The sequence below is a fragment of the Mesoplodon bidens genome (assembly GCF_964165515.1).
Source record: "Mesoplodon bidens genome assembly, chromosome: 2".
NCBI classification, from domain to species: domain Eukaryota; kingdom Metazoa; phylum Chordata; class Mammalia; order Artiodactyla; family Ziphiidae; genus Mesoplodon; species Mesoplodon bidens.
In genome coordinates, this window is record NC_138177.1 from 10810745 (window position 1) to 10825693 (window position 14949).

The following is a 14949-nucleotide window of genomic DNA, read 5'->3' on the forward strand; positions in this document are numbered from 1 at the left end:
TTCATCAAATATTAATAGTGGATCAAGTAAGCTAAGTACATATTGGCTTTGGATTTAACAAAGATGTAAATGATGACTTTAACAAGAGTGAATTCAATAAAGCTTTATGATCAACCATCTAATTAAAGAAGGTTACAGAGAAATGTCAGGATTTCCCTTTCTGTCATTTTAATAAGGTAAGTACTTTGAGAGTCCTTCCTGCAGCAGAAAACTGAGATACCAAATAGAGTAGCCTGAGCAGGGGAAAACAATAGTAATCCTGCCCTTCCTCCAAAAACAAGCGTATCAAAAACAAAAAAAATCCTGTTTGGTCCAGACTCAGAACAGTGAGCCAGTCTACCATTAGCAGAAGAAAGGGAAGAGGTTGTCCTGTGAGTACTTGCTATTTCTCAATATATGATACTGATGAAGATTGAATACTGAATTTTCAATCAAAGATTGCCAAACAGGTGTTATCATGAGCCACCATAAGAGAGACTCATTTGAGGCATTATCCAAATGGTTAACTGCCAAAGATTGCAGATGTTAAAATTTTCAGATATAGATTATAGAGTAACTAGTCTTAACTTATTTAAAGTGGATACATATGGAGCACCTAAAAATGAGAAAAAGAATGTAATGTCTGATATCTCACATTCAGTGAATACATAAACCAGGAGGTTATAAACAACTAAAAAGAGAATGTGTACAGTGAAAGATATAGCTGCAAAAATTACATAGAATTCATTATAGAGTGACATACAAAGGTCAGGGAAAATATTAATGAAAAGAGATTGACCAAGTCACCCTTGCATTCCCCTCAAATGTACTAAACTTTAGACAGGTTTCTTCCTGACTATAGTCCCTTGACCTCCCTTTTCTTTTTTTTTTTTGAAGTATTGTTGATTTACAATGTTGTGTTAGTTGCAGATGTACAACAAAGTGATTCAGTTATCCATATATATCTTCTTTTTCATATTCTTTTCCATTATGGTTTATTATAGGATATTGAATATAGTTTCCTATGCTATACAATAGGACCTTGTTTATCCATTCTGTATATAATAATTTGCATCTGCTAGTCCCAAACTCTCAATCCACCCTCCCCCACATCCCCCCACACCCCTTGGCAACTGCAAGTCTGTTCTCTATATCTGTGAGTCTGTTTCTGTTTCATAAATAAGTTCGTTTATGACATATTTTATATTCCACATATAAGTGATATCATACGGTATTTGTCTTTCTGACCTACTTCGCTTTGTATTATAATCTCTAGGCCCATCCATGTAACTGACAATGGCATTATTTCATTCTTTTTTATGGCTAACATTCCATTGTACATATATATACCATATCTTCTTTATCCATTCATCTGTTGATGGTCATTAGGTTGTTTCCATGTCTTGCCTATTGTAAATAGTGCTGCTATGAACATTGGGGTGCATGTATCTTTTCGAATTATGGTTTTCTCCAGATACATGCCCAGAAGTGGGATTGCTGGATCATATGGTAGCTCTATTTTTAGTTTTTTAAGGAACCTCCATACTGTTCTCGATAGTGGCTGCACCAATTTACATTCCCACCAATAGTGTTAGGAGGGTTCCCTTTTCTCCTCACCCTCTCCAGCATTTGTTATTTGTAGACTTTTTAATGATGGCCATTCTGACCAGTGTGAGGTGGTACCTCATTGTAGTTTTGATTTGCATTTCTCTCTAATAATTGGTGATGTTGATCATCTTTTCATGTGCCTATGGGCCATCTGTATATCTTCTTTGGAGAAATGTCTATTTAGGTCTCCTGCCCATTTTTTGATTAGGTTTTTGTTTTTTTGTTATTGAGTTGTATGTGCTGTTTGATTATTTTGGAAATTAAGCTCTTATCGGTCACATTGTTTGCAAATGTTCCTCTCAACCCATAGTTTGACTTTTCTTCTTATTTATTGTTTTCTTTGCTCTACAAAAGCTTATAAGTTTGATTAGGTCCCATTTGTTCATTTTTGATTTTATTTCTATTCCTTTGGGAGACTAACCTAAGAAAACATTGATACAATTTATATTAGAGAATGTTTTGCCTATGTTCTCTTCTAGGAGTTTTATGGTGTCATGTCTTATGTTTAAGTCTTTAAACCATTTTGATTTTATTTTTGTGCATGGTGTCAGGGTGTCTTCTAACTTCATAATATACATACAGCTGTCCAACTTTCCCACCACTACTTGCTGAAGAGACTGTCTTTCTCCATTGTATATTCTTGCCTCCTTTGTCGAAGATTAATTAACCGTAGGTGTGTGGGTTTATATCTGGGCTCTCTATTCTGTTACATCAATCCTTATGTCTGTTTTTGTGCCAATACAATGTTGTTGTGATTACTGTAGCTTTGTAGTATTGTCTGAAGTCTGGGAGGGTTATGCCTTCTGCTTTGTTCTTTATCCTCAGGATTGCTTTGGCAATTCTGGATCTTCTATGGTTGCATATAAATTTTAGGATTATTTGTTCTAGTTCTGAAAAAATGTCAAGGATAATTTGATAGGGTTGACATTAAATCTGTAGATTGCTTTAGGTAGTATGGCATTTTAAACAATATTAATTCTTCTAATCCAAGAGCATGGGATATTTTTCCTTTTTTTTTTTTTTTTTTTAGCTAAAGAAATACCACAGTTTATTGAAGACTACAAATATTTTGTTACAAGTTGGAACTACATGCCTTCCAGAAATCAAAAGCAACAGCAGGTGTGTGCATTGATGCTTCGGAGGAGGTGCTGCACCGCTTGAATTCGAAATGGGTAAGACAGGGTCGGACACATGGGGGAGAGGGAAATGGGGGAAGGGCAAGTTCAAAAGCCCAGAAGGTATCCACCAACTCATTTCCCCAAGACACGCAGGCTATGGCCACAGCTCAGCAGGCTCTCCTCAGCGGTCTGGTTTCTGAAACAAGACTTCAGTGCAAATTTACACACACACACACACAAAACACAGCCCCCAGCCTTGGGCCAAATTAGCTCTCTGCTGTCCAGAATGCTTGTAAGGGGGTGGATATTTTCTTCCAGTGTTGTATCCATGAGACCCATATCCACGTGGCTGTTGGAAAGGGGTGGCTGATGCATTCACACTGACATTCACACCATGCTGCTTGGAAGAGGTAGGAGCCATAGGGAACACAGCAGGCCCATACTGGAAGGTGCTGGGGAGGCCCAGAACCCCTGTGTAGTATGGCAGGCTGGTGTAACTGTAGCCAGGAGGCAGCGCCGGGTTCAGGAATATCTGCTGCGTGGTATGGTGAGTCTGTGTCTGGTTCTGCTGGGGCTGGGCCAAGGTTGTGGCCAGGGCTGGGGAGGAGGCATCCCCACGGCTGAACTTTGTGAGGTCACCAGAATAAGGGTTGCTGGCCAGGCTACCATCCCTCCCAGTCAGTGGAGTGGTGGGTGTGGGAAATGGGATGCTGTAGTAATCCAATGGAAATCTTGTCTGAAGCATCTGCAAGTCATCATAACCATATACTTGTGGTGGGTAGGCATGTAACAGCCCTGGAGCCATAATATATGGATTAGGCAACAACGGCAGGACCCCAGGAGGGAGGTTGGGAGGAGCTTTTCCTGAAGTCGTAGCAACTGAGCTTCGAGTGGAGGCTGTGACGGTATAATTGCTGCCTAGGCTGAGGCCCAAGCTCCTGCCACTATTGAGACTGGAAGAGACACTGACCACTGGGGGAGGTGCAGAGACTGTGCTGGATGTGGTGGAGAGAGTGCTGGAGGAAGAATGAAGATTCACCTCACTCTCCACGCTTGTGTGCAAAAGAGTGGATGTCGAAGTGCGCCCAGAAGATGTTGATGACGAAAGGGTGTTCTGCTGAGTAGATAACGTGCTGCTGTGTTGTGTGGTGGTACTATTTGGAATCTCCTCAAGCCACCCAAGGAAGATGAGTGCTGATTGGTTGTCATCAGTAAGGAAGCTGCAGATACCGTTTCACTGAGAGGGGGGATGCTAGAAGTGGAAGGTGAGTCAGATTTCACTGCAGAGCCTATAGCACCTGCAACAGATTGTGTGGTCTGTAACTGCGTGGCCTGCACAGAACTGAAGCCATTCTTTGCCTGAGTCAAGTCCTTTTGGGGTGATGAAGAGATGGAGCTGGCGTACCGCCGAGTCTGTGTGTAGCTCTGTTCATATAGAGGGCCCTGAGCATTATTTTGGGAGATATAGGTTGTCGACTGAATTGGGCCACTCTGATAACCGGACTCCTGACTCTGGTTAGATGAAATTGTGGACAAAGATTCACTGGCCATACTGGTATAGAGGCTACTTGGAGCCTGGCTTGAAGAGGCGCTCATGGTGGGGGTGGACTTATAATCAGAAAGGACAGGCTCTGACCCAAACTGCAACACCCCAAACTGCAGGTTTAGCCCTGAGATATCTGCCAAGCCAGGCATCTCCACAGCCAGAGCAGGAATCTTAGAAGTCAAGGAGGCTTTTTTCTTCTGGTGTTTCAGTTTTTGCTGAGCCGGCTGAGGGCTGGATGATTGGTTGTCTGAAGACCCAGGAGTCATTTGTGGAGCTGAGGTGGATTTGCTTGGCAGAGGAGAAGATGGGGGTGGAGGTGCAGCAGTAGAGGTAGCCACTGCGGGTGGCTTCTCCTGAAGGAACACCTCCATCATGGTTGAAGATGGGGTGAAAGCCCGGTGCTTTGTAAAGGGGCTGTGCACTGTTGAATAATTTGGGTTCTTCAAATCATACTGCACCAGCGATGGGGATTGTGTGGTGGAGCCCATGCCCCAAGAGGAGGTGGTGGTGGTTCCAGGTTGAGAATGCTGAGCTGCCAACTGAGCCAGGGCCTGAGCAGTCTTGAATTGCTCCAAGAACCGGGAGCCTGTGGTGCTGCTGCCTTTAGCTTCACCGACATCACCAAATCCTTTCCCTAACATGCTCACCATACTGTGATGAGAAAACATGTTCCCTGAAGCAGGCTGTGATATGGCACTCTGCTTCGAGTTACTGAACACCAGAGGCTGGGTAAGAGAAGGAGCCTGAGATGGATCCAGATTAGATGAATCATTCTCCATTGAAGATGGTGTCTTCCCCAACAGAACAGCAAGGTCAGTTCTCTGACCAGCAGTGATTGTCACATTCTCTGCAGGCAGAGGCACTGACGACACATTAGAGGCAGTGAAGATCTTGGTCTCAGAAAGATCTTCATTCCAATCTTCAGTTCCCCACTCCACTGTTGCAGTCCTCCATGCACTCGTCCCATCATCTGGTTCAAAGTGGCCAGTGTTGTTCCATGTATTGCCACTATTATTGCCATAGTTATCATCAGTATTGGCCGGCCCTGCATAATCAGCTGGGTTAAAGGTTCCCATTCCTTGAGCAGAAAACCTTCCTCCCCACCTACCAGAGCCACCTCTGCCTCGGCCATGACCTCTTCTGACTCTTTCTGTGCCTCTTCCAGAAGGCCCTCCACTCTTGGTGCCATCTAATCCATTTTCCTGACCTCGAAACTCTCGTCCGCGGCTGGCATCTCTCCCCCGTCTTGGTGGCCCACCACGTCGCTGACTATAGTCTCTGTCCCAGTCTCAATTTTCTTTGCCTTCCTCATTGGATTCCATTTGGCCACCGTCCTTCTGTCCTGAGACTCCTTTCTTCTTCCCAACCATCTCCCAGGATTGTGTATCTGGGTTTCCTTCCAGCAGTACATTGATAGCTCTGTTGACATCTCCATTGTAGTCATGCAAAGCAATGACACATTCATCCTGGTTCTTGCCTGTCATATCAATCGTTTCACCTTTTCCTCAAAGTCAGCATCATTATGGTCCGAAATCATCTGTGCAAGTCGAATTTGTTCCGCAGTGGCCTGGGGCCGCTGCTTGTGCTGTGTCTGATTTTGCTTTTGAGGTGGTTCCCAGCTTCCCCGGGCTCAGTTAGTGCCCACCGACATCATCATTTACAGTATATACAAATAACAATATTTACAAGGAAGAATACTCAGTCTCCTCCACACTGACCTCCATTTCTTTAAATCATCTTTAATTTCTGTTATTAATGTTTTATAGTTTTCAGCATATATGTCTTTCACCTCCATGGTCAGGTTCTTTCCTAATTATTTTATTTTTTGATGTGATTTTAAAAGGGATTGTTCTTTTACTTTCCCTTTCTGATATTTTATTGTTAGTGTAAAAAATGCAGCTGATTTCTATATGTTAACCTTGTATTCTGCTACCTTGATGAATTTATTTATCACTTCTAGTAGTTTTGTGTGCAGTCTTTAGGGTTTTCTATATATAGTATCATGTCATCTGCATAAAATGACAATTTTACCTCTTCCCTTTTAATTTGGATGCCTTTTATTTCTTTTTCTTGTCTGATTGCTGTGGCTAGGACTCCCAGTACTATGATGAATAGAAGTGATGAGAGTGGGCATCCTTGCCGTGTTCCAGATTTTAGTGGGAAGGCTTTCAGCTTCTCACCATTGAATATTATATTGGCTGTAGGTTTGTCATAAATAGCTTTTATTATGTTGAGATATGTTCCGTCTGTACACTTTGGTAAGAGTTTTTATCATGAATAGATGTTGACTTTTATCAAATGGTTTTTCTGCATCTCTTGAGATGATCATGTGGTTTTTGTCTTTTCTTTTGTCTATGTGGTGTATTACATTGATTGATTTGTGAATGTTGAACCATCCTTGTGACTCTGGGATGAATCTGACTTGGTCCTGGTGTCTGATCTTTTTTATGTGTTGTTGCATTTGGTTTGCTAATATTTTGTTGAGAATTTTTGCATTTATGTTTATCAAAGATATTGGCCTGTAATTTTCTTTTTTGTTAGTGTCTTTGTTTGGTTTTGGTAACAGGGTGATGGTAACTTCATAGAATGACTTTGGGAGTGTTCCCTCCTCTTCAGTCTTTTGGAAGAGTTTGAGAAGGATTGGTGTAAGTTCTTTGTATGTTTGGTAGAACTCCCCAGTGAAGCCATCTGGTCCTGGACTTTTGTTTGCAGGGAGTTTTTTTTGTTTTTGTTTTTTTTAAATTACAGATTCCATTTCACTTCTAGTGATCAGTCTGTTCAAATGGTCTGGTTCTTCTTGATTCAATTTTGATGGGCTGTATCTAGAAAGTTGTCCATTTCTTCTAGCTTGTTCAGTTTGTTGGCATATAATTGTTTTGACCTCCCTCGTCTTAAAGCATTTACTTTAGAAAACTTGTAGTTACAATTTTTTTTCTCGTCCTTCTGGTATAAATCTTCTCCCAGCTTCTTGTAAATTTCACAAACCAGGAATGTCTTTCTCAAGGACCTGGGAGCCATCCCTTTGAGATGTAATCATCAAGGAAGATAGGGCCCCTGTCTCCCACTCTCTGTAGGAGGTAAGGACCTTATGTCAATAGGCATGGATTAGAAAACACTGATGGCCTAATCACAATGACCACCCTCCCCTCAGTGTTTTCCATTAGCTCACCCCAGTGTTTAACAATCCTTGTGCCCTTTGTTTCAGTGGAGTTGTTTAACCTTTCTTCTCTTTTGCAATAGTTCTGACCCCTGTTGCAATAGTCTTGAGTAGAGTACACCTTGCATGTTTTAACTCCTTCCAGTGCAGTATTTCTCTGATAAGATATATAAGCTGTAGTGAGAAACTCTAAAATATGTGTAATTTGAGTTCCAAAATAAAATAAAATTAAAAGAATAGAGAGAAGGCAAGATTTGGAGATAATGGTTAAAAATTTTCCTGATCAAATAGAAGTCATTAATTAATAGACCTAGGAAGCACACTTCCTATGCATGTTAAAAAAAAAAAAAAGGAAAAGAAAAGGAAACAATTATATTTATCTGTTATTTAGATTATATGTTTTCAAAATATTAATCACAGGAGATATTTGTTTTGGGCAAAATTAATATAAGCCTTATAGATTACCTGTATAAGTCATCATTTTTTTTAAAAAATGCCTTTCATAAACTATATAGCTTTAAATAAATCTATTTTTATGATAAAAATGTAGGTTTATGAAGTGTATTTCAATAAGCAATGGACATTTCATATTTTTCCTTTAATTCTTTTAGTTTATGAGATCTACAAAGAATTTTAATTTTTACTTGGAAATTATGATATTGAATATTTTATTACCAAATCATTACACTAACATTTTTTTCACCCATATATTCTGATAATTTCTTTAACACTCACCTGTGCTGAGAATTGCTGTTAGAAACAAATAACTGATCCTAGTGCTTCATAATCAATTTAAGTAACTCTGCTTAGTTATTTGCATCATTTTTGTCTGTTGGAAATGGTCACCTTCCATGTAATAGTATTTACACCATACTCCATGTAAAATACTAAGTGCATTCTTAACATTAATCACTAAAGAATATTTTCAGATGAAATTCCCAATTTAACTTCACTTTTCTGGCTTATTTGTAGATATAGTTATAAAATATATTTTTGAAATCTGACAACAGTCATATTCTAACTCATTTATATCATGTAATAGTGAATACACATAATCTTCCATAATTTTAGGGATAGCAGCATTTTAAAATTACAGCATTTGTATAATTTATTTATATTTATCAGTTATACTTTTAATAATTAAAAATGGTCTCACATTTTTTCAAAAAATATTGCTAGATTATTGATGATATTCATGCTTCAGTCAAAGAAATTTTACCTAATTGCATTCCTGAATGTAATTTCACAGTTTATTCTAGTGACAAACCCAATAGCTAAGAGGACACAATGATAAAATTCGAGATAATGGTAGTAATAATGATAACTCCCACTGAAATATTTAAGAATGATCTTGTACTGTTCATTCCAAAGCTTCATACTCTATTTCCACACAGTTATATATTTTGCAAATCTGTTATATAATAGATTTGTTTCATCTCTTTGGTGAATGTGCAGTAGAGATTGGCATATAAACATACAAACTACTTTGGTGTAAGTTTCAATAAGTTTTCCATGATGTAAGTGAGAGAAAAAAATAGTGGTCATAAAATAGAAATATTATCATGAGGAAAATAGAAAGCCAGAATCTGATCCAAAGTGCCTCCAAGAAATATATTAATACTTTATTCCTTTAAAAAAATATATATTTTGACAACACAATATAATGTAAATACTGCAAATGAAACTTTTCATGCTGGAACTGTTCAGTAGGTAAGGAACATGGGCAGAATATATAAACCTGGTATTTCTACAACATGTAAGGTTGTAACTTATTTAGAAAAAGGCATCACAAGGAAAGAATACTAGGACCAGAGGGCCTTGTGCATGTATCTAATTTGAAATATATATGGGATTGGTCAAAAACAGTTTATTGATTTGTCTATCTGGGGATATGCCTTTGAATCAGCATGGATTGGGGAGATAATTACTAGAGTTTTATTACTAAATAGATGGAAAGATATTTAGAAACTTCCTGATTATCTAATCCTTGAGGTGAAGACAGGGACTAGAGGATATAGGACGAGTGATATGCTAATAAATGTTCAAAAACCAGTCCTCTGGTGGGAAGAATAGTCAATTTGTAGAAGCTGCATTTCTGTAGTTATAAATGTTGCCTCCACAACCAATTCCAAGTGTGATATCCCTAAATACAGCCAGTTAAAGCCAGTTCCAGCACATCATCACACAGGAGAATTAACATTTATATACATGAGGAATGTGAACATTTAGAAAAATTGAATCCAGATCAAACCTGGAGACCAAAGAGTGAACACTCAATACTCAGTGCCTAGGCTAAGGGGGTCTCTCAGAGGATTTTTTTTATTGCACAGCATAGTGCTAAACCACATTTATATATTTTATTTTATTTTATTTTATTTTATCTTATTATTATTATTATTATTATTTTTTGCGGTATGTGGGCCTCTCATTGTTGTGGCCTCTCCCGTTGCAAAGCACAGGCTCCGGACACGCAGGCTCAGCAGCCATGGCTCACGGGCCCAGCCGCTCCGCGGCATGTGGGATCCTCCCAGACCGGGGCACGAACCCGTGTCCCCTGCATCGGCAGGCGGACTCTCAACCACTGCGCCACCAGGGAAGCCCACACATTTATATATTTTAAATGAATTTCCCATGTAACTTATTCACCTGTATAGATTTTGTACATTAACATTACAATCAATATTATCTGTGTTTTAATAAGAACACTATCAGAAAAAGGTGTGAGACAACTAACTATCAATAAAAAAGTCAAAAACATTTATTCTGCAAATAACATCTACATCAGGCAAGGCATATTAAGATATTTTGCTAGAAGAAACCTGTTAGTGTAATTTATTGAAATAAAAATTTGTGACTCAAATTCCTTCTAATAACATCTAATATTTTAAAATATGTATATGATGAGATACTGAAAAAATATTTAATAACACATTCTTTCATACCTTTAGCTGTTGCTTAATTTAATAGTTCCCATCATCTAAATATTTATTTTGTGGGAAGAGAGCCCTCACCAGACACTGGAATCTTCAGACATCTTGATCTTGAACTTCCCAGCCTTCAGAACTATGAGAAATAAATGTCTGTATGTAAGCCACCCAGTCTGTGCTATTTTGTTATTGCAGGCTGGGATGACTAAGACCAAATTGCCATTATTTCATGTGATATAATTGCCAACTTGGAAGGCCCAAGATAAGACATGGGAAAATAATTAGAGATTATAATAACGTTTTATTTTTTTAATGTAAAATATACATCAAAAGTACTTATTTAAGGGCCTCCCTGGTGGCGCAGTGGTTGAGAGTCCGCCTGCCGATGCAGGGGATACGGGTTCGTGCCCCGGTCTGGGAGGATCCCATATGCCGCGGAGCGGCTGGGCCCGTGAGCCATGGCCGCTGGGCCTGCGCGTCCGGAGCCTGTGCTCCACAACGGGAGAGGCCACAACAGTGAGAGGCCCGCATACCACACACCAAAAATAAAAAAAAAAAAAAAAAAAAAAAAAAAAAAAAGTACTTATTTAAGAAATACAGGGAGGAATCCATGTTCACAATATTACCAACACTAACAAATAATAGCTTAACAGATCTCTGCGATACACACACACACGCGCCTATTAAGTGACATTAAAAATAAAATAAATTGAAGCATATACTGTAAGTTATGTGCAAACCCTCACTATTGTAAAAATGTCAATCCTCATAGCTACTCAGAAAGGCTCATAATATTTAATAATACCGATGTTAAGAAGAAGAATCTACTACATGTTTATTGAGTTCCCCCTAAGTACCTATGGCCCAAACTGATAAACTCTCTCCCTACATTAATTCCTTTTGCAACCTTACCTTTATGTTAAATCAGGCCACATGGCCATCTAGATGGAATGTCTTGAACTTAGAATGAGAGTGGAAGTAATGTCAACATTATTTCATAAAAGATAAAACTTCTTGCACAGGCTGAAAAAGCACAACTGTCAAGATGGAAGACACATATGTAAATAGTGGAGTCTCCCATGCCTGGAGCAGACTCATCCCCTGGCTACTTTTGGACTGTTATACATGAAAGAGCAACTCTCCTGTCTTAAACATGACAATTATTTTGGAACTACGTCAATGCAGCAGTATAGCTTGGACTTCCAGTTTTATTTATATTTTAAGGGAGGAAAGGTAGTTAGTAGATCTAGGTAGAAAATAATCAGAGCATTCAAGACACGTGTCATAAGACATCCATCATGTGACTACTGCTCAGGCCTCCTACCAGGACAGTGTTTTCTTTTTATCTTTTCATGACAATTGGAGTTCCATGTTGAGCTTCATCTGCATATTGGGGTTGGCCGAAAGGTTCGTTCATTTTTTCCCATAAGATGGCTCCAGTAGCACTTAGTTGTCTTTAACTTCATTTGAAACAAGTTTGTTAGACTGTACTATGACAGCTCTCATATCAGTGTACATTTAAAAAAAGACATCAAAATTGGTGAATTTTTGTGTAGCCATTTTAATATTGAAGATGGAAGAAAAAAAGCAACATTTTCAGTATATTAAGCTTTATTATTTCAAGAAACGTAAAAACGCAACCAAAACATACACAAAAAAGATTTGTGAAGTGTATGGAGAAGGTGCTGTGAATGATCGAACATGTCAAAAGTGGTTTGTGAATTTTCGTGCTGGAGATTTCTCACAGGATGATGCTCCATGGTTGGGTAGACCACTTGAAGTTGACAGCAATTAAATAGAGACATTAATTAAGAACAATTAATATTATAGTACGTGGGAGATAGCCAACATACTCAAAATATCCAAATCAAGTGTTGAAAATCTTTTGCACCAGCTTGGTTATGTGAATCGCTTTGACGTTTGGGTTCTACGTAAATTAAGCAAAAAAAACCCAAACCTTTTTGACGGTATTTCCGTATGCGATTCTTTACTTAAATGTAATGAAAATGTTCCATTTTTAAAACAAATTGTGATGGTCGATGAGAAGTGGATACTGTAAAATAATGTGGAACAGAAGAGATTGTGGGGCAAGTGAAATGAACCACCACCAACCACACCAAAGGCCGGTCTTCATCCAAAGAAGGTGATGTATATATGGTGGGATTGGAGGGAGTCCTCTATTATGAGCTCCTTCTGGAAAACCAAACAATTAATTCCAACAAGTACTGCTCCCAATTAGACCAACTGAAGGCAGCACTTGACAAAAAGCGTCTGGAATTAGCCAACAGAAAACGCATAATCTTCCATCAGGATAACGCAAGACCGCATGTTTCTTTGATGACCAGGCAAAAACTGTTACAACTTGGCTGGGAAGTTCTGATTCATCCGCAGCACTCATCAGACATCACACCTTTGGATTTCCATTTAGTTAGGTCCTTACAAAATTCTCTTAATGGAAAAAAATTCAATTCCCTGGAAGACTCTAAAAGGTACCTGGAACAGTTCTTTGCTCAAAAAAATAAAATGTTTTGGGAAGATGGAATTATGAAATGTCCTGAAAAATGGGAGAAGGTAGTGGAACAAAAGGGTGAATACATTGTTCAATAAAGTTCTTGGTGAAAATGAAAAATGTGTCTTTTATTTTTACTTAAAAATTGAACGCACTTTTTGGCCAACCTAATAGAATATGGTTTCCAAGTTTGCTCTGTCACAATTAGAGTTTTCACGTCTAAGAAGGGTTTACTTCTGATTGGCTCAACTTATTCATCTCCCCCAAATTTAACAAACAAATCTAAAAATCTATGTATATTTCTTAATTATTTCTGTTTTGTCTAAAGTTACAAATGTCATCATACTCAGAACACAAATAACACAGGTTCAATACTTGCTATCCTTTGCTAACCTCCAAACTGAGATAATCACCAACTTTAAGAAAGTCCACTGGACAATAGACAAGAAAGGAAATGTTAAGTGAGATAAATGCTGAAGATGACCCAAGTGCAAAGGGTTTTAACTTATTTGCTGTTCCATTGATAGTTACAGACTAAGAACACAGCCTATTTTGTACTTGATAATTCCAGAGATGGACGAAAATGTGAATGGGTCGCGTTTTTCAGCCCAGTATAGACTATAAGATATCATTTGTTTTTCTTTTCTCTCAAGTAAAGGAGTCATCCAAAATGATCTAGTAATAGATAAAGTCTTTAAGATAAAGGTGAAAAATATTCAAAATATATCCCTATTTGTTCCTCTAAGTATTATTATAACAACTATTAATAGATAATTCTTACTAATATTGACTCTTACACTTAAAAATGCTGGTTGTTTGCTTGTATACACATTCATGTTCCATTAATAACAACAAAAACAAAAATAATAAATAAAATTAACAATCCTCTCTCTTCTTTAAACTGATGGCAGACTCTGTGTTGGCTTCATCTCTGCTTATAATTCCTGTTGGGAGTCTTCATTATCATCCCACAATTCTTGGCTTTGGTGTAAATGAAGATTTTTTTTAATCCTTTTGTATTAAAGGAATAGAAAAGATGTATTTTGTTCTCTTTCTAGTAAAACAACACACAAAGTATATTTAATAACTCAGATGAATGGAGCATGATTTTGAAGGTCATGCTCAATAAAATAGCAAGCAGGAGTAATTAAATTGAAATGAACATAGACAGGAGAAAGAGTTACCTTGGCTACAAAAAAATTGAGTAAGTGTATGTGTCATAATTGCTCAGTCTGCAACATTCTTTCATACATTTAGCAGTTGCTTCATTTAATAGTTCACACCATTTAAATATTTGCTCTGCAGTTTATTTCACTCAGTTATAAACATTCTCTCAGATATAAGTTATAGAGGGGCATTCTGCAGTCTAATAGTTAATTAATTTTAAATTCTCCTCTTGATTATGTAAGGAAAGTTGAAATACGTGCAGTTCCCTAACATCTTTGGGGGTAAATTTATTATCTTTTGAAGACAATGTTTTCCAATTACAAAAACTTTCAGTATTAAGTTTTGGACTAATTGATGCATTAGTTAAAATGGATTTGACACATTCACCATTTCACTCAAATGATACTCAATGTCTACTTTCCTTATAATTTTGATGACAGTGAAAAATTATTTCTCTTAGAAAAACTCTAACATTTAGTACAAAATAAATTAGTTTTAAATGAAACATACAATCAAATTTAAAAATCAATGTCAGCAAAATATTTTCTTAATTTACCTTTGCATTTTTGGAAAATAATATTTGAAGTAACTTTCAATGTCTCAGTAATGAAAGCTCTTACTCATAAAATATGAAGATAAAGGTCCAACAATTTCTCAAAAATCTATGGTTTCTCAAAAACTACACATACTTGCTTAGATGTTGGCTTTATTATCTCTGCTTTTCATTTACAAATCTTTTCACAAAAGAATTGATACAATAGTGTATCATAGAGTAGTTTTGATTTTTCACAGTCTCTCTCTGCTGGTAAATTAAACTATGTGTAGCACACATGAAGCAACAAACTTTTTTTTTTTTTTTTTAATGATTCAGTCTCTAAACTTTATATATCCCTAGTCTAACTCTTGGGCCATTTATCTTCTCCCCGTTATATCAAAGA

At 37.6% G+C, this 14949-nt stretch overlaps 1 pseudogene across 1 annotated transcript; it reads right to left on the minus strand.

The window, feature by feature from the left end:
• Positions 1-2971: 2971 nt before the first annotated feature.
• Positions 2972-5923, minus strand: LOC308612442 (ubiquitin-associated protein 2-like; annotated as a pseudogene). Its single transcript has one exon. The product of its transcript is annotated as a ubiquitin-associated protein 2-like (transcript).
• Positions 5924-14949: the final 9026 nt, after the last annotated feature.